The sequence below is a fragment of the Nomascus leucogenys genome, chromosome 12 (genome assembly GCF_006542625.1).
Source record: "Nomascus leucogenys isolate Asia chromosome 12, Asia_NLE_v1, whole genome shotgun sequence".
NCBI classification, from domain to species: Eukaryota; Metazoa; Chordata; class Mammalia; order Primates; family Hylobatidae; genus Nomascus; species Nomascus leucogenys.
Window position 1 is genome coordinate 41,497,608 of NC_044392.1, and position 24,985 is coordinate 41,522,592.

Below are 24,985 nucleotides of genomic sequence, written 5' to 3' on the forward strand. Positions count from 1 at the left end.
TTAAAAAGGGAAGTTTTTCTGCACAAGCTCTCTTCTCTTGTCTGCTGCCATGTGAGATGTGCCTTTCACCTTCCGCCATGATTCTGAGGCCTCCCCAGCCATGTGGAATTGTAAGCTCAATAAGCCTCTTTTTTTTTTTTTTTTTTTTTTTTTGTAAATTGCCCAGTCTCTGGTATGTCTTTATCAGCAGCATGAAAATGGACTAATATAGTAAATTGGTACCTGTAGAGTGGAGCAGTGCTGAAAAGATACCCGAAAATGTGGAAGCAACTTTGGAACTGGGTAACAGGCAGAGGTTGGAACAGTTTGGAGGCTCAGAAGACGTGAAAATGTGGGAAAGTTTGGAATTCCCTGGAGACTTGCTGAATGGCTTTGGCCAAAATGCTAATAATGATACAGACAATGAAATCTAGGCTGAGGTGGTTTTACATGAAGATAAAGAACTTGTTAGGAACTGGAGCAAAGGTGACTCTTGTTATGCTTTAGCAAAGAGACTGGCTTAGCCTCCGAGCCTACATCTTTCTCCTGTGCTGGATGCTTCTTGCCCTTGAACATTGGACTCCAAGTTCTTCAGCTTTGCGACTGGCTTTCTTGCTCCTCAGCTTGCAGACAGCCTATTGTGGGACCTTGTGATCATGTGAGTTAATACTACTTAATAAACTCCATATATATATATATACACAGTCATATATATATGTATATACACACTCGTATATATATGTATATACACACTCGTATATATATAGTATATATATATTCATATCATATATATATATTCGTATATATATCGTATATACATATTCGTATATATATATCGTGTATACATATTCGTATATATATATCGTGTATATATATTCGTATATATATACTCGTGTATATATATACGTATATATATACTCGTGTATATATATACTCTTATATATATACTCGTGTATATATATACTCCTATATATATACTCGTGTATATATATACTCCTATATATATACTCGTTATATATATACACACATATATATACTCCTATATATACACGCGTATATATATACTCATATATACACGTGCGTGTATATATACCGATATATACACACGCGTGTATGTATATACTCATATATATATACGTGCGTGTATATATATACTCGTATATATATGCACGTATATGTATATACTCGTATATATATGCGCGTATATATATATACTCGTATATATATATACGCGCATATATATATATGAGTATAAAGGGATATATATCCTATTAGTTCTGTCCCTCTAGAGAACCCTGACTAATACACTTCTCAAAGGTTCCACCTCCAAATGCCATCACATTAGGATTAGGGGTGGGTTTCAATACATGATTTTGTGTGTGTGTGTGTGTGTGTGTGTGTGTGTGTGTATGTGGCAGGTGGCCAAACATTCAGTACATTGCACAGAGCATATCTGAAATCTTCCCTTCCTTTTTCCCCTGCTCTAATGCTTTCCTACTCCCTGCCTGCCTGTGACTCTGCTCAACGCAAGTGATAGTGGCTGACCACCCACTAAAAATAGCAAGCTCAGCATAAATAGCCTCTGCTTGTTTTCTCTGAGTGGCGTTTGTTTATTTCTACAATATTCTTGGGTTTTAAAGATAGGCAATTATGTCAACTGCAACTAAGACTTTCTTCCTTTCTTTCTTTTATTTGAAATGGAGGTCTCACTTTGTCACCCAGGCTGAAGTGCAGTGGCACAATTATGGCTCACTGCAGCCTCAGTCTCTGGGGCTCAAGTGATCTTCCTGCCTCAGCCTTCTAAGTAACTGGGACTACAGTCATGCACCGCCATGCCCAGCTAATTTAAATTTTTTTTTTTTTTTTGTAGAGACAAGGTCTCACTTCGTTGCCCAGGCTGGTATCAAACTCCAGGGCTCAAGCAGTTCTCCCGTTTCAGTCTCTCAAAGTGCTGGGATTACAGGCATGAGCCACTGAACCTGGCCAAGACCTTCCTCTTTTCTGATAGCTGTATACTTATTACATTTCTGATTCTGATAGCTGTACATTTATATTTCTATTATATTATGATAGCTGCACATTTGTATTTCTATTATATTATGATAGCTGTAAATTTCTCTGCAATGAAACAGAAATGTACATCTATCAAAAATAGAAATTTACAGCTATCATAACAACATTATATAATAGTGACGATGGCAACCATCTTTACTGTACTCTTTATTGATAGTGTCTCTACAGTTTTTCTTTTAAATATAATATTGCCTATTGGTTTGAGATGAATATTTCTTCTCCCATTAAATAAGTATATTTTCATTCTAGTTTATTTAGTTTTCTTTTTTAATATCAAAAAAGTATGTTTTTAGTGTCTATTGAGTTAATCTTTTTCTTCTTATGGGTAATATTATATTAATAGTTATTCTAATTTGGTACTTGCATTCTTATAAAAATAAACCTACTTGATCACAGTGCATTACTTTTTTATCACACTGATGCATTTAATTGGATAATATTTTATTCAGGATTTTGCGTCTATATTCATAAGTCAGGTTGGCATGTAATTTTCTCTTTTTGGTGCTATTTTAGTCATATTTCTGACTTGAAATCTATTTCATCTACTATTAATATTGTAGAGGCTACTTTTTTTGGATAGCATTAACAACTGGCTGTTGGTTTGAAATATATATTTTTTGTCATATTAAGGAGCTATCTACCTAGACCTATTTACCTAGATCTATCTTTGGAGGATGCAATTCTTTGCCAACGTTTTCCAATTTATTCCATGTTTGTTAGTCTTTTCAGACCTACATTCTCTCGAGTTAGTTTTGTTTACTTATATATTTCCCATAAATTTACCATTTTATTAAGATTTTCAAATAAGTTAGTATACAGTTTAACATAGAAATATTTAAAAATTTTAATCTATAGGCATGGTTATAATCTTTAGTTTTATCTGAGGCTATAATGTGTCATTCCTAATATGGCCCATTTTTGTTTTCTTTCTTCCCCCTCCATAGGTGTAGGATATTTTCTTTCTTTCTTTCTTTTTTCTCTTTCTTTCTTTCTTTCTTTCTTTCTTTCTTTCTTTCTTTCTTTCTTTCTTTCTTTCTTTTCTTTTTTTTTTTGAGACGGAGTTTCACTCTTGTTGCCCAGGCTGGAGTGCAGTGGTGTGATCTCGGCTCACTGCAACCTCCGCCTCTCGGGTTCAAATGATTCTCCTGCCTCAGCCTCCTGAGTAGCTGGCATTACAGGCATGCGCCACCATGCCCGGCTAATTTTGTATTTTTAGTAGAGATGGGGTTTCTTCATGTTGGTCAGGCTGGTCTCAAACTCCCGACCTCAGGTGATCCGCCCGCCTCGGCCTCCCAAAGTGCTGGGATTACAGGCATGAGCCACCACGCCTGGCTGATTTTTTTTTTTTTTAGTGTTTATTCAGTGTATGGCTTAGGTTTCCCTCTGAGAAAAGGATTTGAGTTCAAGTTGTTTTTTGGTTGGTGCAGGAAAATCCTGGTGGGGAGCAGGGAGGAGACACAGGGGTAGAAATGTGGCCCGTAGAGGAGGAATTATCCAGCCGCAGCTGCCTCTGTAGGCACTGGGACATGATGAGAATATCTGGGGAGTAAAAGCATGCCTCAGAGGGGTTCCACTCCTGAGGTGGCAGAGGGGAGTTATTTATATACAACTCTTGACAGTCACCAGTTGAAGGTTACTGTGTGTGGCGGTGGGTGGTGTCAGGGTGTTAATTCCCTGGCACTTATAGCCTGTCTCAGGCACAGGCAGAAAGGGTTCTTACAGCCTCAGAAAAGGCTGGTAGGCAAAGGAATGCAGACACTGACATTGGAATTCTTTCGGAAGACACTGAAGTGATGTGGCTCTGAGCATATGGGGGGAGCACGACAGCTTCTGCTATGTACACCTGCTGGGGCTGATTGATCAATTCTGTTCCTTCACAGGTTTCTCATGAGTTTCATCTCTTAACTTTATTACTTTATTCTGTTTCTAAAGCTTAATTTAACATCCCTCTTTTTGACATCTTGAGTTATATGCTTACTTCATATATTTTCATTCTTTCTTATTTGATAATTAAAGCAATTCAGGTTAGTTATGGGGAATCATTGAGAAACCACTTGTAAAAGTGCTTAGCACAGAGTCTGGCACACAGTAATTGCTCAACAAATGTTCATTACCATTTTGCTCAAACCCTTTGAAGTCACTTCTGTTAAAAGATAAACTTTAGACAAATTAACATTAGCAGAACTTAACTGGGCAAATAATGACTTGTGAATCAGGCAACCTCCCAAACTAGAATAGGATCAGAGTGACTATGGCACTGCTGTGTGGTGGAAGAATATTTATGAACAGAAAAAGAAAAGTGACTTACAGGAAGCAGAAGTGAGGCATAGAAACAGCTGGATTGGTTACAGCTCAGGCATTTGGCTTATTTGAACACGATTTGAATGGTTGGCAGCCTGCGATTGGCCCAAACTTGATGATTGACACAAAAGTAGGCTACAGTCTGTTTCTACATCCAGGTAGGTTACAGTTCACGATGTACTGAGAAGCCTTTAGGCCGAACTTAAAATAACTTAAGTCTGCAGCTTTAGGCTAAACTTGATTTTACACTTCTGATTACAGATGTGGATGTCTTCTCTTGATGTTGATATGTGGTATTTTCATTATCATTATTGTCCAAGAGTTCTGTAAATTGCAGTTTTGGTTTCCTGTTTGATCCATGGATTATTTTGAAGAGTGTTTTCAAACCAAGTAGTTGGATGATTTTTGTTTACACATTTTTTCAATTTCTAGTTTTACTGTATTGTGGTATGCAGTGTAGTCATGAAATCTCTGGGCTTGAAATTTATTTAAGGTTTTTAGTGGTTTAATATGTAATCAATTTTAAAAAATTGTTCCATAGACTCTGAAAAAGTTTTTTTTTGTTTTTTTTTTTTAATATTTACAAAGTGGATCCCAGCAATGACTTTTTTCTGACATTCTACATCTTTTGTTTGCTTACTTGATCTGTTAAGAACTGATGAAATCTCCATAGCAATGTGTTTTGGTCATTTTCGTCTTATTCAGAAACTAAAGATTTATGACAAACATATCTTCATTGCAGATCTTGATTTTTACTACTTATCCTTTATTTTAATAGTTTAGAACTTTAATTCTTTTCGTATACTATATCTTTTTCTATCTATTTTATTTATTTATTTATTTTTGTTTTAGATGTGCCTCTTTTGGACAGTATATGGTTAGATCAAATATGAGGATCTTTGTCATTTCATAGAAAAATATAACTTATTTAGATATACTGTGACAACCAATATGTTTGACTTTCTGATGAACTTGCCTGGATTCACTGGAATATATAACAGGAAAAAAATATTTGTTCTTTGTCCTTGGCGCAAAGCTCCTGAAACCTTGAAATTTCCTGAGCAGTAGGCGCATCTTTTGCTATTCATTATGCACCCCTTTCAGCAATCTGTGTTTGTGCTAATGAGGTGACTCTTGGCAGTGTCCCCTAGATCACTTTAAGATGGAAGCCAGTTCTGATCAAGTTCTGTTAAAGCTCAGAAGTTTCAGCTCCACCCCCTCCTCATATGGGGAAGGGAGAAGGGCTGGAGATTGAATTTAGTCACCAATGACCAATGATTCCATCAATCATCCCTATGTAATAAAAGCTCCATAAAAACCTTTAAACAATGAGGTTCTGAGTTGGTGAACACATTCACATACTGGGAGGATGGTGTATCCCAACTCCATGGGGACAGAAGCCCTGTGCTCCGGAGCGTCCCAAACCTCACCCTCTGGGCCTGTTCCTTTGGCTCTTCATTTGTATCCTTTATAATAAATCAGTAAATGTAAGTAAAGTGGCCCCTGAGTTCTATGAGTCATTCTAGCAAATTATTGAACCCTGGCAAGGGGTGGGGTGTGGGAAGCCTGACTTTGTAGCCAAGTCAGATGCAAATGTGGGTAGCCTGGGGATCTGATGCTTGTGACTGGCATCTGAAGTGAGGGCAATCCTATGGGACTGTGCCCTTAAGCCTGTGGAATCTGCCCGCCACTGAGTCTCAGAGTTGAACTGAATTATAGGATACTCAGTTGTTGTAGGAGAATTGGATAATAGGTTGGTGTAGGAAAAAAACACACACTTGGCAAAGATGAAAATCTGTTTTTGGTATGTGTTTGCTAATATTTTAAAAAATATATTTGCTAGTTAGACTATAGGGATTGGACCAGACCAGTTCAGAGATGATTCATGTTGCTTGGGAACAAGGCCCTTTATAGCTGCTGCTGCTTTTTGTTTGCAGTAACTTCTCATGCCCGGGTCCTTCTGCCTGTTTCTCATGAAGGCTGCTGTGCTGCAGAGCCTGTCCAGACCATCCCATGTGGCCTGCCCCTGTGTCCAGCGCTTGTCTCTCAGAGTCTCAATGTGTTGCCCAGGTTGGTCCTTCCTGGGATCAAGGGATCCGCCTGCCTCAGGCTCCCAAATTTCTGGGATTACAGGCATGAACCACTGTGCCTGGTGTATTCCTACAGTATTGTAAAATAACCTAGTCCATAGAAATCATGCCCCATACTGCACTGAAAGAACACAGAATTTTCTTTTGCCTAATTCCAAGTCTCAGGTCATTTTAGTGACACAATTTTGCTGTTTTTCACTCATTATGAATTATTCTTTCTGGGGTGGATGGAGATAGAAGATCTGGCTTGAGTCCTTTTGTTGCCATGTTTTACACAGAGGGCCCAAAGAAGCATTCATATTCTTTTGCAGCTACCTCCTGAAACAGCATTTTCATTTCTCTTGTCAATGGACTATGGGCAGGTTCAATATGGTCTTGGCTAAACTAGATGTCTTAAAGTATAAAAGAAGCTTCCCCAAAATTTGTCACAAATGTCTTATTAATTTAAAAATACAAACACAAAATCTCAAATAAGGAATTACATTATATGCTTGTTTAACTTAAGCAAACCCAACTATGTATTGAGCAAGGGAATACTTTGCTATTATTATTATTAATCTTTTTTTTTTTTGAGATGGAGTCTCTATCGCCCAGGCTGGAGTGCAGTGGCACAGTGTTGGCTCACTGCAACCTCTGCCTCCCAGGTTCAAGTGACTTTCCTGCCTCAGCCTCCCGAGTAGCTGGGATTACAGGCATGCGCCACCACATCTGGCTAATTTTTATATTTTTAGTAGAGATGGGGTTTCACCATGTTGGCCAGGCTTGTCTCAAACTCCTGACCTCAAGTGGGAGGTCCACCTTGGCCTCCCAAAGTGCTGGGATTACAGGCATGTGCCAATGTGCCCAGTGAGCAAGAGAACACTTTAAATAGTAAGAGAATCTCCACCTGCTATTGCATTCAATGAATATACACCACAGAATGTGAGTGAGAAGGAGAGGCTAATCTGCTTTCCCTAAATCTCAGTTATCTTGTGGGATATCTTAGTATGCTGAGTGTGATTCTAATGTTTAAAAACACTTGTAGTTTTGAACCACATGGTCCCTAAATGAAAGCCACCTTCTTTGATTGGTACTATAAGTCCCAATCTGGAAGAAAAAACCTGGCTGTGTTGGGCTGTTGGTGTCAGCTCTTCTGGGATTTTCATGGGTACTTTGAACAGTGTTTAGTTTGTCTCATATGAAGTCTTTAGATGTTGTATTAGTTTCTATTGCTGCATAGCAGATCACCAACACATTGAGCAGCTCCCAACAATGCACACATTTATCAACTTGGCTTCCGTGGGTCAGGAGTCTAGGTGTGGTCTACCTGAGTCCTCTGCTCAGGGTCTCACGAGACTGCAGTCGAGGCTTCAGCTGGACTGAAACTTCAGCCATATTTTTCATCTGGAGGCTCTGCTGGGGGAAAATCTGCTTCCTACCTCATTCAGGTTGTTGGCCAAATTTATTTTATTGTGGTGGTATGGCCGAGAGCCTGGGGTTTTGCTTGCTGTCAGCTGGAGGCTTCCTCTGGTCTTGGGGGCCATTCTCAGTTCTTTGCCATGGAGGCTTCCTCAGAATGGCTGCTACTTCAGCAAGGAGAATCTCTTCAATCTCAGGGAGGGCTGGGTTTCTCTTTCAAGGTCTTTCACCTGATTAAGTCAGGCTCGTTCCAGATCACCTCCCTTTTTGTTAATTCAAAGTCAACTGCTTTGGGACCTTAACTCCATCTGCAAAGTCCTTTCACCTTTGCCACATTCTATGGGTGGACTCACGTCAACACGTCTCACCTCCACCCAAAAGGAAGAGATTATACAGGCCATGGACACCAGAGACGGGAGTCATGAGGTTCACCCTAAGGGCTGTCTGCCACGGACCTCAACCCCAGAGAGTACTCAGGGCCCAGTCAGAAAAACAGCAACCACACTAGGTATTTTAACAGGAAATGTTTAATATAGGAAATTAAATAGTTATTGGTGGACTAAAAAAAAGCAAAACAAGACAATAGTGATCTAACAAAGAAAAAGGACAGGAAAAAATCTTTCCCTCCCACCCCACTGGCTAAGACAGTAAAGGGTTAATGAAGTCAGGGTTATCAAGACCTCCAAACTTGGAGGAAAGTCCTTAGCCACTGAGTTAAGTCCCCCTCTTACTGATTCTGTTTATCACGGAGGGGCCCTGCAGAGCTCAGATCTCTGTAGAGTGGGTGCTGCCTCGTTCACACGGTCCTTCTGAGGAGGTGTCATGAGGCTTGTTTTGAGGGCGCTAAAAGAAGCTGGTGACTGAGACAACCTGCTGCTGGGATGAAGGGCCATTCCTGGGCCTATTGCCAGGAGTAGCCAGCTGATAGGAAGGACATTTCTTCCTTCTCTTGCCTTCCAGTCTCTCTCCAATCTCCCTGTCAGCGGAACCCAATAGCGAGCAAGCTGGCAATGGAGAAATATGCTTACCAGAGTCTTGGATCCAGCATCACAAAACAAGCGCAAAAGGGTAGATTTAGATCCTAGAGACAATAGCTTAATAACCAGCATTTAGCAACCACCTTCCTTAGACAAGGCTGCTGAAACTTAGATCCAGCGGAAAGCCCTGGACTTCACCTTCTGGTCTAACCCTGGTCATGCTTGGATTTTAGGGAATCAATGAGTAAGACCTTTTTTCTTTCTTGCCTGGTTCTGAATCAAAGTTCTTGATAAAGAGAATTAGAGGGGAACTTAACTCGGTGGTTAAAGACTTTTCTCCAAGTTCATAGGTCCTGATAACCGTGATCTCATCTCCTTATTCTCAGTAGTCAAGAAGATGGTAATAAAACTATCAGGTTTATTACTAACAGAATCTGATGTCAGGCATGCACCCAAATGTGCTTGCCTTGCTAACAGCCCCTGATGTAAACTTATTGCCAAAGTGCAGGCCTCCCCCGTGGGTTCTGGGTGGAAGCATCCAGGCCCCTGAGATCAGATAAGTATGCACCTCCCAGGTGGCCAGCAGATTCTAAGGACAGACAAAGACACATCTGAATGAAGCCCACCCTTGGGGAGGAGTGCCTAGAACTGAGAGAGGTTGGTGGGAGTGAGGGGTTTCCCTGGTGAAGGTTCTTCCATTAGGGAATGTGAGGAATGGGGAATGAGTTTTCTCAAATTGGTATGCTTGAAAACATATTTGATTGCAACCTGGCTCTGGTTAGAAATGTTGTAAGAACAGAATTTTAAAAAATTAGAGGTACTTTTAAAAAAGTGACAAAATACACATAACAGAATTTGCCATTTACAATGTACATTTTTAAGTGTACATTTCAGTGGCATTGAGTACATTCACATAGTTGTGCAACCATCACCACCGTCCATCTCCAGAACTCTTTTTATCTTGCCCTTTAAACTCTGTACCCATCAAAAAATTGGTCCCCAGTGACCCCTTGCCCAGCTCCTGGCAACCTTAATCTACTTTCTGTCTTTGTGAAATTGATTAGTTAAGGTACCTCATATAAATGGAATGATACAATATTTATCCTTTTGTGTCTGGCTTTTTTACTTAGCATTAGGTCCTCAAGGTCTATCCGTGTTGTAGCATTTATCAGAATTTCCTTCCCTTTTAAGGCTGAATAATATTCAGTTGTATGTATATACCACATCCTGTTTATCCATCTGTCGAAGGACACTGGGTTGTGTCTACCTTTTGGCTATTTTGAATAATGCTGCTGTGAACATGGGTGTACAAATATCTGCCTGTGTCCCTGATTTCAATTCTCTTGGGTATATACTCAATAATGAAATTGCTGGATCTTATGGTGATTCTGTTTTTAATTAGAGACACAGTTTTTAGTGGACATTGTGAGGAACATCAAGAGGTAGAGGCCGAGAACCTGTGAAATGCACATCACCCAGCCTAGAGGCCTCTCAGGTAGAAATTGCACACTTGGGGCAGCACCTGTTCTTCTGCCTCTGCTGCATCTTCAGGCCTACAAAGTGGAGAATGGGCTGAGCCCACATCTCCTTTACTTTCAGGCACTGGGTGGTGAGCTCCACTCTCAAGAATAACGGCAGTGGCCAAAGTCCCTTTCAGTCCCCATAGACCCGGGCCTGTGGCTGAGATACCTGAGTAAGATTCTGGAGCCCTTGAAGCTTGCCTAGCTTTGTTATTGTTGCCATCTTTTGTCATCAGTATCACTGCAGTGATTGGCAGTGGAGCCTTTCATAAAGAAGCAGACCATGTGTGTGGTCTTTAGGGACCATCAGGAGAAGGGAGTTGGGAGGTTTCTTCTGGTTTAGGGCCACTCTTGGACAGAGAGTGAATGGGCAGGGCCAGAGAAGGAAAGAAAGCAAGCTCAGTTCCTGATGGCTCCTGAGGCTCAACAGCTATAAATCCTGTGCACGGTCACCAAACAGAGTTAAATTTCCTGTTCCAAAGAGGCACCCAAATGGTAGAAGTTCAAGCACCATGGCAAACTGTTGGGTAAACATTTTGGAGCAGATGGTAGGGATTAAAGGAATAGCCACTGCATGGAGTGTACAGGTGCCCACTGAGGCACTGTGCGGGGGTGTGGTTCTCTGAACTCATTGGACATTTAAAAGAGAAAGGAGCGATTACTTCCTTCTGTCCTGGTGCAGGGGCCTGTGTTGTCTCTGAGGCCAACTGAATTCACTCTCTTGGTTTAGTTGTACCTGTCAGTCCAGAATTAACGGTGTGCTCGGGGGTGTTCCTCAGTCAGTGTAGAAATTCAGAGCCCAGGGAGCAGACGAGTACCAGGGGTGACTGTAAAGAAGTCAGTGTATGACACCACTTTCCCAAAATGTGTAGGGCTTGCTTCTAGACTTTTCTATTCAGCAACGGGTCAGAGACTCAAAAGAGCACTATCTGAAAGAAATATAATGTGAGCAACATACAGAATTTTAAAGTTTCTAGTAGCTACACTAAAAAAAAGGTGAAATTTAATTTTAATATATTTTATTTAATTGGATGTGTTAAAAATGTTATTTAAACAAATAATTAATATTAAGATTACTGAGCTATTTTACATTCTTTGTTTTGTACTCAGTATCTGAATTTTGGTGTGTTATTTTACACATACAGCATACCTCAATTCGGAAAAGCCACACTTGTGTCGAATGGTCACATGTGGCTTGTGGCTACCATATTGGACAGTGCACCTCTAAGAGATCCAAGGGTATAATAGCAAGCATTTATTGAACAATTACTATTACATGTATTGAATCATTTAATAACAAGCAATACTCCAAGGCAGCTGCTATTTACTGAAGAATGCAAGTGTATTCTTTGGTTTGTGGCCCTTTTCTCTGTCTTTAGGAAGCCAATAGCATAGCGTCTTCTGTCCCCAACTCTGCTTTCCTCTCCGCTTCTGCCATCATGGGGCTGCATCCTGCTTTTCTCTTAGAAGGACTCTTGTGATTACATCAAGCCTACTCTGATAATCCAGGTTAATCCCCCAATCTCAAGAGCCTTAATTTAATCACATCTACAAAGTCTCTTTTGCCATATAATAAAACATGGACAGGTTCCAGGGATTAGAATGTGGACATCTTGGGGGGCCATTATTCAGCCTGCAACAGAGGGTGACTTTATTTTCACAAGCATGTAAGGAAAACTCTGAGCTGAGACTGCAGTTTCTCTACTTCCTCCTTACATCATCTGTGTAACTCGGCTCATGCTGCTCTAGAAGAGACCATCTCCCCTGCTCCAACATATCTGCAGCCCTGGCTGCTGCAGGGAGAGGCACTGCCTTTCTTCTCCAGGCGCCTTTTGTTCTTCTCCCCTCCTGGCCCCTTGCTGCCATGCAGGACTCTGCTGGGAGTGACTTGGGTCTCTTTCCCTGAGAAAGTTGAAGATCTGCAAGGAGACCTTCTCCCTGCCTTTTGCTTCGCATTTTGGAGGGAGGGAGGAGACTAGCTGGAACCATTGACCAGGGGAAGCATTCTTATCCTCTTAGAAGGGACCTTAGAGATCATCTATCCCCTCCACCCCATCCCTGCCCTGCCACGAGGATTAATTGCTCTCTAAGTGCCTTGGCCAACGTTGACTTTCAACCCAAGCTTGACCTCTCAAGCAAGTTGTTTCCTTCCTAACAATAGTATTTCAAGTGAATTCATTAAAACTTTTTAGTTGCAAGTAATAGGAACTAACTTAAATTAACTCAGGCAAAAAACAAAAACAAAAAACAAAAAACAAACCAAGGAGTGGTCAGAAATCCACTTCTTGGAGGAATTTGATCTCTTGCTTTTCTTGGCAACTTGAGGACCCTTTTCCTAGGAAAGTGGGACTTTCCCTGTCCCCTCTGACTTCCAGCACATAATCAGTGATTATGACTCCAGTCCAGGGCCTCTCAATACCCACTTATCATATGTGCTGCATTTCAACCAACAGATGAAGAGGCACAGATGGATGCCTCTTTCATCTGGTGAACTGATAGAAGTACTGTGATGAACCTCCACAGTAGAAGAAAAGAAAAAGGATGAAAGACACTTGCTGCTAATTGGCCTTAAACCTCCTCTGATGGGAACAGGAGGCAGAAGCTGGTCATGAGGGTAAGTTGATAAGAGAGGAGCCTAACCAGGGTGCTAATGAATGGCCAAGATATTGAGATACAAGCTAGAAACTCTAATGTAATTTTTTTTTATTTTTTTATTTTTTGAGAAGGAGTCTCACTCTGTCACCAGGCTGGAGTGCAGTGGTGCAGTCTCAGCTCACTGCAACCTCCACCTCCCAGGTTCAAGTGATTCTCCTGCCTCAGCCTCCCAAGTAGTTGGGACTACAGGCACGTGCCACCACACCTGGCTAATTTTTGTATTTTTAGTAGAGACGGGGTTTCACCATGTTGTCCAGGATGGTCTCCATCTCTTGACCTTGTGATCCACCCACCTCAGCTTCCCAGAGTGCTGGGATTACAGGTGTGAGCCACTGCGCCCGGCCATGTGGTTATGTTTCCTACACACATGTGTGTGTATGCATACGTACCCATATAGACATACTTAACATTACACGATGTACTATGCTAGTGTTAGAGATACAGAAATGACTTTATGCCTACCCTAAAGGCTTCCCTAAAAGACAAAGAATTGTGGGACAGTTTGATAAATGTCATAAGAGATATTAGTAAGTGCTAAAAATAGCACAAAGAGAGGCATGATTTCCTCTGCTTGGGTGTGTCCAGGAAACCTCTATCGAGAGGGGAACATTTGCATGGATCTTAACAGGAATTCAAAGATCACTGGGAGAAGTGTGTGTGTATGAGTGAGTGAGTGTGTGGCAGGAAGGGGTGATGAGAATAGAGAAAGATGTTCCAAAAAGGAGGAGTTATATGGCCACAGGCCTTGATGTGAAGCAGCATTGACGTTTAGAAGAGTGTAGATAGTTCCATGTGGCTGTCAAGACGGGGCCTTGGGTAGAGAATAAGAGAGTGGACAGCTGAGCACAGGCTGAGTCTCACTCAAGAGACATAAGCTTCTAATTTATCTTGTAAGTAAACAGACATCTTGGAAAGAATGGAAGCAGAGCGTGACAAGATCAGATCTGGACTTTAGAAGGAGGAGGACTCTAACAGTGTGGAGGATGAATCGAAGGAAGGACAACTAGGGGCAGCCAGATCTGTTAAAAGAAGCAGAGACCAAGACAAGATTAGACCTGCAGAGGCATTGTGGGAAACACCACACCTGTGAAGGATGAAGAGCGGGCAGCAGGAGTGGTCAGGAGAGACTTCAGACTGCAGTGCAGGTCAGACACCTGGGAAAGGAGAGCAGGCTGGGAAGAGGATCCGGTAGGATGATCCTCAAACTGCAGTGCAGCTTCAGGACGTCCCTGCCAGGCTTAGTGTCCCAGAACAGAGCTTGCCTCTTAGCGAGGCCTCACATCAGGCACAGTGGCCTGTTTCTGGCACCCTCTTTGCTCAGTCATTGGCTGGGAGCAGCATGGGGCAGTGTGAACACCCAACACATCCAAAATACAGCAGCAGGAGGCTGGAGGCTTCTTGCACCAGGTTCTCTTGAAGGGAGACCTGAGCACACTCCCTGCCAGCACAGAGATGCCTGCAGCAGCACAGTCTGCTCTAAGGCAGTCACGGGAGAATGGAAAGCAGACGGGAAAGAGGAGCTTGCCTTGTTTGCCAGCATCCCCTGGTCTGGGAAGGCTGTTTCCCCTCTGGCTTGTGAGGTTGCTGCCCTCGCTCCTTTCTTGGTTGGGGCCAGAAATTGTCCTCCGCTTTTCTTGAGGACATCACAGGCTTAGAAGATGCAGGAGTCAGCTCAGGCTGCTGTAACACATGGCACAGACCAGGTGGCTTAAACAACAGAAATTAATTTCCTCATATATCTGGAGGCTGGAAGTCTAAAGTCAAAGGTCAGCAGGGTTGGTTTCTTCTGAGGCCTCCCTCCTTGGCTTGTAGATGGCTGTCTTCTCCTTGTGTCTCTGCACGGTCTTCCCTCTATGTGCATCTGTGTCCTGGTTTCCTTTTCTTATAAGGACACCAATCAGAATGGATTAGGGCCCACCCTAATGGCCTTATTTTAAATTAATTACTCTTTAAAATACCCTGTCTCCAAATACAATCACATTTCAAGATACGGGGGTCAGAGCTGCAACATAGGAATTTTGGGGGCCACAATTCAGCCTATCACAGAAGTTAAGAGATGTGCTGCCTCCACTCCCCTCTCACACATCGAGAGCCCTGGTCCCTTAGTGTATGCAGGCTTCTCCTTCCTGTGAGTTCTGCTTTTGCGTGTGACACAAAGAAAGCCAGGTGGGTCCAAGAGACGCCAACATGCAGAGAGTGATGGAAGAGAGCGTGGAAAGCATTAGAGAGTGAACAGTAGTAAGGCTGGGCACTGTGGCTCACACCTGTAATCCCAGCACTTTGGGAGGCCAAAGCGGGTGGATCATCTGAGATCGGGAGTTCGAGACCAGCCTGACCAACATGGAGAAACCCCATCTCTACTAACAATATAAAATTAGCCGGGCGTGGTAGCGCATGCCTGTAATCCCAGCTACTCAGGAGGCTGAGGCAGGAGAATCACTTGAACCCCGGAGGCGGAGGTTGTGGTGAACTGAGATCGCACCATTGCACTCCAGCCTGGGCAACAAGATTGAAACTCTATCTGAAAAAAAAAAAAAAAAATAGAGTGAACAGTAAGCATTGAATAGGGCTGAGCTCTGACATGAGGTGAAATTAAACCCATTTTAGCCCTTGCTCCTCAGGGATCTCTGTTGCCCATCAGTGAAGGAAGTGGGCGGGCACTTGGGCAGTGAGGTTGGGTGTCTTTCTACCACCAGTCACTTTCAGCCACGAGGTAAAGGAACGAAAGGTACAAGGCTGGTGGAGGGCGTCAGGGGATGTGGCAGAGGGGAAGAGGTCTCAGGAGGATGGGCACCGAGCCAGATGAGAAGGCGAGTCCCCCTGATAGGAGCAGGTCCAAGGGCACAGCCCACCGTGGAGAGGTGCCTGCAGCCCAGAAGTCCCTCCTGGAAGTGTGTTCAGAATCATTGTTCTGTTGGCTGGAGAGGGATGAACCCTCCACAGCAGAAGAAAATGAAAAGGATGGAAGACACACGTTACTGATTGGCCTTAAACTTCCTTTGCCTTGGTTTTGCTCAGAGCATCCCAATCTTCTCCCCCATCCTAATTTTCCTCTAACTCCCCACTCAGATTCTGTGCTCCATCCTAAAATGTCCTGTGATTTTCAATCTCTGAGCAAGTTCCTTCATGTACAGTTTATTAATTTATGGCTGCCTCCAAATCCTTTCTCAATGCTATTTATTGGTGAGACCTTCAACAGAATGGGCTATCTCCCTTTCTTTGAACTCTCACAGCAACCTGACACTTCGCTTTGTGTCTCCATACATGTTTTGTCCTGCATGGCTAGACTGTCTGGGGACAGAACTGTTTTATGCAACTCTGTGTCTTCAGTTTTACTTACCACAGTGCCTTACATGTAGTAGAATTAAATACATCTTTGTTGAGTTGAATTAAAGTAAAAAAAATTGACACATTATTTTCTCTAGGTCATTCATGGTAAAGAGTCTCATGAAGATCTCTTCCAGTCAAGAAAATATTTCTTTGTCTTTGACTTTTAACTGTTGCCTTTTGAAGCTCAGATTGATTTAAAGCACTTGGCTTAAATGCTAAAGCTTGCACATTTGCCGACATGAGCTCATAGTTTCATCTAAGCCTGCTTACCCAAGGAGATTTACATTTTTTCTGAACATTTATAAACATCTTAGACCAGTTTCTAAACAGAGATATGATGTGATTTCTTCTTATTTTCCTACCAGTGTTTGCACATTAAAAGAACTTGGGGAACATAGTGGCAACCAAAAAGACATCAGCGGAATTTCATGTGTGTTGGGGTGGTGTCCTAGAGAGAGGTGATTGAGAAGGGCTTTCCCAAAACAACTCAAACTGTACCACCTAGGTAGCCTTATGCTCCTCCTGCTTTGTAACCATTATTACAACTTTTCCTTACCTCCACCACTTTTGCAGGGTTTTCTGCTCATGCTAAGTAATCCACACATTCAGAAAACTGAACATCACCAAATAGAAGTTAAAATGAAACAATGCCGACAGCATTGATAAGACACATTTAATAACATACAAAGCTAATTTAGTGCCTCATAAAGAATAAGGATAAATGGATCCCTATGCCCTCAAACCAAAAACAATCTTTATTTTCACATAGTCGAATTAAGTATTTCTGGGGCCCGTGCGGGGGAAAGATGGTATGGAATGGGGGAATCCCTCCTTCCTGCAAGAGGAGAAAGCCAGGGACTGCTCTGTCTATATTTTTACAAGGAAATTCTTCCTTCATTTCTACTAACCAAACTCAGAGGCACTGATGCTGGGCTGGAACAAGGACTTTCTGGTGGGGAGGGCAGCTGGACTGCATAGACTTGAGGTTCCATTTTTGAGATTCACCTTGCCTTGGGGTCTGTCCTTGGTTACCACCACTGATGTCTACCATGCTGGACTTTGGAGAACTTTGCTTCCACTTCAGCACACCTTGGTACCTTCAGTCAAGTTTTTATTAAAGACTAGGGAAAACAAAAGGGAAATTTAAATAAGAAAAGAGTGCCAGGAATCTGTCTTATAAGATACAGTTTATGCATCCTCATCTGTCTCCCTTCTTAGTTGCTGGCCTGTCTGGATGCCATCTTAGCATCTGTGACCCAGGTGGCTACATTTGTCCATCCACCTACCTTAAGGTAGAGCCAGGTTCTGGAGATCATCCTCATCAGATCTAGAGTCCTGTCTAAAGCCACCTTTTTCCTAACAACCCCAAAGTCAAGGTCTCCTTTATGAAGTTCCCCACCCCGTCCCCCCTCTCCTGCCCCTAAGTTTTGTCCTGCCTGCTTCTTCTTGGAGGACGAGGTGTTGTCACTGAGGTCTCACCTGGCGCTTTTGTCTTATTCCTCCTGAAGTGGGGAGGGGTATGACATGGGCTCACTCTTTGGAGACCCTAAAGCCAGGATGGCCAGGATGCAGTGCAGAAATGTTCCTATGGAACTTAATAGGAACTATGACCTGGTGGGGTGGGGCAGTGGTGGGGGCTGGCAGTTTTCAAATCTGTGTAGGAAGAGGGACGAAGAAAGGCCACAGATCCTCCTGTATGCTCACGTCCCACTTCTAACCACTCTTTCTGTCAGGAGGTCCTTATTATCTAATCTCACCCCCTCCCTTTTCCCCATGGCAGGTCCCTGTGATGGAAAGTTTGGTGAGATTTTGATCTCATGTTCCTGCATGTCTCCATGAGTACGCCTATGTTCATGTCCCATTCTGACCACTCTTGGAAATGTCTGTCTGAGGGGACATCTGTCTGGCTGAGGTGTAGATGGCTGGCTCCATCTTACTGAGCTCAGGCTTCTGTGCCTGTCTGCACAGGGCTGTGGTCTGGGTCTAAGCGAGAAAGCTCAGGGTCCTTTCCCTCCCCAGTTCCTGGTGGCGAACATCTATGCCTGGTCACATTCCGCTTTTCTTTGGTCATTTTCTTCCATTTACACCAGGCTTCTGTACCGAGTGAAGTCCTAGCCCTACCAGCAGTAGCTGAAGGATGCTGTCACTGGCCCTATAGGGAGCTAATCGCGCAGGGACATGACTAATCTTTTCTATAACTGGGGAGATGGCATGGGAGAAGGGTAGAAAAGAGACAAGAACCAACTTCTAGCAGAAAACTCTTCTTTTTCTCCTGAAGTAAAGACTACATCTGCTAACCTCACGTCTTCCAGTACTACCTGGGAACTCAGACTGCAACTACGAGGATATCAACTCAGCCATTCTTTGTCTCTCTCTAATCTTCTGCCTTCAACAAAAATGCAGGACTAGGGAAAGCAAAAAGGAAACTTAAAAAAGAAAAGAGTGCCAGGAATCTGTCTTATAAGATACAGTTTATCTTTCCTCATCTGCCTTTCTTCTTAATTTCTGACCTGTCTGGATGTCATCTTAGCATCTGTGACCCAGGTAGCTACACTTGTCCATCTACCTACCTTAAGGTGGAGCCAGGCTCTGGTGAGATTAGGAAATCTTCCCAGTCGCATTGTTCATCTTTTCATCTACCCTTCCCCTAGGTACAACCTTTCTTTCTCTTTCTTTCTTTCTTTCTTTCTTTCTTTCTTTCTTTCTTTCTTTCTTTCTTTCTCTTTCTTTCTTTCTTTCTTTCTTTCTCTTTCTTTCTTTCTTTCTTTCTTTCTTTCTTCTTTCTTTCTTTCTTTCTTTTTTCTTTCTTCTTTCTCTTTCTTTCTTTCTTTCTTTCAGGAGATGGGGGTCTCAATATGCTGTCTAGGCTGGACTCAAACTCTTGGGCTCAAGGAATCCGAATAGTTAGGACTACAGGTGCTGGGCTCTGGATTCTTGACACTGTCTTCTACTCTTTACCTCCTCCCAACCATTCCCATTGTATACTGAGAAACCCAGTTCCTTAGAATCTTCAGTTGCAAGGAATGGATCCATTCTCAGGTAACTTCAAGAAAGAGAGGTTTATTGAAAGCTATATGGGGCAATAAAGAAGATTGGAATATTTTATTTAATCTAGCTTTTTAATTGAAACATATATGTGAATATAGTAAAAGCATTAAATTTTTAAAAAAAGAACAAAGAAGCACATTGTGAAAATTGTTTCTCCCTCACCCTAGCCCCTGAGTTGGTTACCCAGTCTTCCCTTATATTCTAAACATTTTATATGCATATGCAAGCATACGTATGTGTGTGAATATGTATGCATGTTTCTTTTTATATACAAATGGAGGTGCACTATACACATGGCTTCACACGTTGCTTTTAGTGTTTTTCACTAACACTTTATCTTGGGCTCATTCCATATAGGTATTTATGGATCTACCTTGTTCTTTCTCATGGCTACATTATATTTCATTATATGGCTGGACCATAATTTATTTAACAAATTCCTTATTAATAACCATCTTAGTTGTTTTTACCCTTGTGCTATTTTAAGCCATATATATTATATAGATATTCTTTATATATAAAAAGCAACAGGTTAAAAACAACTTACACACATACACAAACACACACACTACAATCTATACTCCTTCCTTGAGTTCTGGAGTGCTCCATCCACACAGCTGGCTTCAAGCACCACCAAATGTAAATGACTCACAAGTCTCTATCTCCAGCCCAGAATGGATCCTGAAGTATATATAGTCTTTAACTGAGGGATATCTCCACCTGGCCATGCCAAGAACATCTCATCTGAAGATGAACACATTTTAACTTACATTTTCCTACAGATCAGCGTCTTGTCCTCAATTTCCTATTATCCTGAATTCCTCCCTCTCTTTTGCCCCTCACCCTCATCAAATCTTCAAGTCTGTATCATCAAGTCTTATAGATTCTACCTCCTTAGTGTCACTCGGATCTACGCCCTCCTTTTCATCTCACTGCCATTGTTTCAGCTGACACCTCTCTCTCTTGCCCAGGCAATTGCAATAGGCTCAGTCTTTTTCTCACCCCGTTCTGATCATTCTTTACTTGGCAACCATCAGATCTTGAATGCAAGTTTGATTCAATTACTCCCAATTTCAAATCCCTCCTTTCCTTTCCCACTGCTCTGGTGTGGTTTGAGTTCGTCTAATTACTGCCTCCCCAGGCTTACTTCTTAGCACACCCTCTTCACAGCCTGTCTCTCCAGCCATGCCACACTCCACCAGTTCCCAGACTACTCCTGGCTGTGTCCTTGCTCATGTGGCTACATCTTGAAACAGCCTCTCCCTACATCTCCCTTATACTAAATACTTATCTTGCAAGATGAGGTCAAGGCAACTTCACCTCTTTGGGTGTCCTCCCCAGGTAGAACTAAGCAGTTCCTCTCTGTGCCCCCTCTGTCACACTTGTCACTCTTTGTCTCTTTTTTTGCTTTCTACACTGTGAACTAGTGTATACCTGAGGGCCTGGCATGTAGAAGTGCTCAATAAATGATTGATGAATGAATAAGTCAATGAATGAATAACAAATAAATCCTGCTTCTCTGCCTTCCATTGAATCAGTACCTTTGTTAAAGAGATGAGATCTCTGATATACATATGAGTATTGAAACTCCCAGGGAGTTATCTATGTTACTGCTTGGGGAAGGAGTTCAGACCACACTTGGAAACCCAAGTGCTGTGTGGTTGGTGGTAATAGAGAAACCAGGTTTGAACACCCGGGCCTATGCTCAGGGACCTTGTGAACCTCATAAGTTCCAGGAGTGATGGAAGGTGCCTATGGCCCAGGAAGAGGCTGATTACACCTGTGTTCTTCTTGCTCATAATGGGAATGAGAAGGGAACTCTTCTATGAATCCCATTTCTGCCATCCTTCGTCATGATCCTCAGGCCTGACTCCCAGCCATGGCTGTTGGCTCTTGAGGCTACCTGACCTGTGGGAGATTCCATACCTGGGGAGAGACCCTTGTCCTGCCCAATCAGGACAGAGAACGTAAGTTCAGGATGAGAACAGACAGGACAGGGCCTCTGCATGGCTGGGGTGGAAACTGAAGCCCCTGCTGGGGATCGGTATTGGTGTGGGGCATCGATGGAGTCTGGACCTCCAGGAGCCTTTAAGGAGGAAGGTAGGAGCGAGCCAGATCAGGCTCCTTCAATCCCTGGATTCTCACAGGTCCGGACCTGGAGCTGTCACTGGAGGTGGGGACTATTGGGTCAGCCTGGACTGGGGCAGCATGTGAAGTGTGAAGAAATTGGAATCTGTTCAGGAGGAATAAGATAGCTACATAATTGGGATGATTCCAGCTGGAAGCAAATATGTCAATGGGGAAGAAAACCCAATATATGGTAGGATCAGGGAGAGAGAAAAAGGGAGAAGAAAAGGGAAAGGATAGAGGCAGATGGGAAGAGAAGAGGAAGGAGAGAAGGAAAGGGAGGAGAGGGAGGAAAGGAAGTCCAGGTCCTGCCCTTCTCTGGTCAGCATGAAGGACTGGAGACAGTGACACTGCACTGGTACCATCCAAGGGCCTCCATCCCCAGCAAAGGCCTTAGGCTGGAGGACAGAGAGAGAGAAGTGACTGATGGGACCTGCAGCTCCAGGGCTGCCCTATTCCTCTGTCTCGCAGCCTGGCTGTACCTCCAAGCCTGGCCAAACCCTGTGTTTGAAGGAGATGCCCTGACTCTGCGATGTCAGGGATGGAAGAATACACCACTGTCTCAGGTGAAGTTCTACAGAGATGGAAAATTCCTTCATTTCTCTAAGGAAAACCAGACTCTGTCCATGAGAGGAGCAACAATGCAGAGCCGTGGCCAGTACAGATGCAATGGGCAGGTGATGTATATTCCACACAAACTTCAGAGACTGCCACGGTTCTAGTCCAAGGTGAGTCACCAGCCTGGGAGTTTGTGGGGCAGGAGGTGCCTCTCAGGGGTCCCGTCTCTAGAGGTCAGTAGCTTTCTGGACAGGACCCCTGTCTCTGGCTGCCCCTCATGCTGGGCCAATGTGTGGGGCCCCAAGATTTCCCAAGATGTTGTCTCAATACCCCCCTCTCCCCACCATGGGGCACACATGGAGCCAGGGGAAGGATGGGGGAGATTTCTGGGAGAGGGGCACTGGGAAGAGCCTGGACCAGTCCAGGCTCACCCTTCCCCTCTGTGGACTAGAGGACTTCGAATGCCCCCTCTGCCTCTGACTTCCAAGATTCCAGAAGAGCCTGGCTGTGTGGGAGTCATTTCAGAGCTTGTGGGTGAGGACAAGAGGACACGTCCTGGGGATGAAACTGCCTCCCATCGGGGTTCCCAGGCTGCAGCCTGGGATGAGTAGAAGCTCAGGCCTCAGCCTCCTGGGGCTTTATCATCCAGGACTCCCCTCCTGAGTCCTGGGCCTGCATCTCCCCAGACTGTTTCCCACCTCCTGTACTGAGTGCCGCCCCCTCTCCTGAGCCCTGAGAGGGGAGCCTGGTTACCCTGAGATGTCAGGCAAAGCTGCACCCCCTGAGGTCAGCCTCGAGGCTCTTTTTCTCCTTCCACAAGGACGGCCACACCTTGCAGGACAGGGGCCCTCACCCAGAACTCTGCATCCCAGGAGTCAAGGAGGGAGACTCTAGGCTTTACCGGGCTTTACAGGTCCAGAAGCAGAGCCCCCAGCTGGAGGTCAGAGTGCAGGGTAAATGAGCGAGGGAGTGGCGACGCCCCCAGGGGTCTGGGCATCAGGCAGTGGGACCCCCTGGGAGGAGAGGAGTTGTGGGAAGTGTTCCCAGGAGAGGAGGGAGCCAGGGTCCTGGGTGGTCAGGCTGAGCTTCCCACCCCATGTGCATCCCAGCTCCTGTGTCCCGTCCTGTGCTTACTCTGCATCATGGGCCCGCTGACCCTGCTGTGGAAGATGTGGTACAGCTTCTCTGTGAGGCACAGAGGGGTTCCCCTCCAATCCTGTACTTGTTCTACCTCAGTGGAGAGATCTTGGGGATCTGTCCTGGGGATCACTCGGCTCCACATGGTGGAGCTGTTTCCCTCTTGTTCCCAGTGAAGTCAGAGCAGGATGCTGGGATCCCGCCCTGCAAGGCTGAGAACAGCATTTCCAGAGAGAGGAGTGAACCCAAAAGCTCTCCCTTGTTGATGCATCTTGTCCTCTAACTGGGCTCTGAGCCCTGGGGGCTAAGATAATGTATCAGTCATCACTGCACCATCAGCAGCCTGGCATGGAGTGAGGGGAGCTTGGAGGAGGCAGATGTGTGGAGGGAAAGGAATCTCAAGCGTTAGGAAAACAAGGGCAACAGGGCCCAAGCAGTGAGATGTATCACCTTTTCACAGCCACAGAAGTTGTGGATCCTTCCAGAGAACTGGTTTCCTGTGGTCTCGCCAACACTGAGCCTTCTAGCTCTTGGCCTAAAACATAGGCAACTTCTCTCTTGCAGTGAGGCTGTAGGTTGTGTGTGAGGGGTGGGATGGGGGCCAGAGCTAGAGGCACACACAGGGCATGAACAGAGAGGTGGAAGGAGCGGGAGTCCCATGTGCATGTGGGCTTGGGAGACCTGCAGGAGCCCAGAATCCTCAGCTTGGCCCTCATGACTCTCCAAGCTCTCCAGGCGCACCCCACCCCAAGGGTTGTCTACGTCTCCTGCTTCCCGTTTGCTGCTGGGGTGAGCCACTGACATGGGTCTGTATGCTGTTCTGCAGAGGGAGCTCCGTGGCCTTACAGACAAGTTTTTTGTTTTTTTTTTTTGGTGGCGGGGGCAGGGGGCAATCACAGGCCTCTGAGTTCCCCAGGACTCCTCAGAGTACCAGGGGAGAAACAATAGCTGTTTTGTCCAGGTGCGGCCTGAAGATTCATGAAAGTAGCTCTAAGGGCCTGGGTATCAACTGTGACCCTGACCCCGTGTCCTTCCCAAATGGTCCTACAAAGCTGCCAGGACTCCCACTTTCTACTGTACGTCCTAACCTTCTATGCCTGGGAATCTTACCCAATAAAATGAGGTGACAGAATGAGTCCAAGTCAGCTTCAATGTGTGTCAGCATCTCTGCACCTTCCTTGGTCTCAGAGGACACTATGTGATATCTCTCCTCATCTCACTCAGAGCTGGGTGGCACCCTTAACCTCCCTTCTCCAACCCAGGGTACCAGCTCATAAAGGGGCTCAATGGCTATGAACACAGAGGGTCCCTGCTAGAATCCTTCACCTTGGACTTCTCCCTGAGGGACCTTGTTCTCCAGCAGTGTCATTGTCAGTGCAGGGCAGGATTGAGGATTCCGGCCATGCCGGACTGATGTGGTTTGATTGGTTGGTTTGTTCCTTACTTCCTTCCTTCTCGTTGCCTTATTCTAAAGATGAATTTTCGTTGCCTAGCGAAGAATCAGCCTTTCCCAAAGAGAGGTCTGGCCTTTGCCCTCTGCTATGGGGTGCCAATCTCTAGGCCCCGGAATGCCATGCCTGATAAGAGTGTCTTTGTTTGTCTAGGGGCCTTGGCCATCAGACAGTTCGACAGTGTGATTTATGATGAGGGATTTATGCCAAGCACTATCATTTCTACCTCCAGAAGGACTGGAGAACAAAGGTGTCAGCCTGACCTTTGGAAGGGCTGGTGACTGACAGCCATGTGGGCAGCGTGTGATTTAGTTCCAGTAAAAACTCCGAGGCTTGGGCGA

General features: G+C 44.3%; 1 pseudogene; it reads left to right on the forward strand.

Moving 5' to 3' along the window:
* The first annotated feature begins 21,434 nt into the window (after window positions 1–21,434).
* Window positions 21,435–23,476, forward strand: LOC115837566 (annotated as a pseudogene).
* The last annotated feature ends 1,509 nt before the right edge of the window (window positions 23,477–24,985 follow it).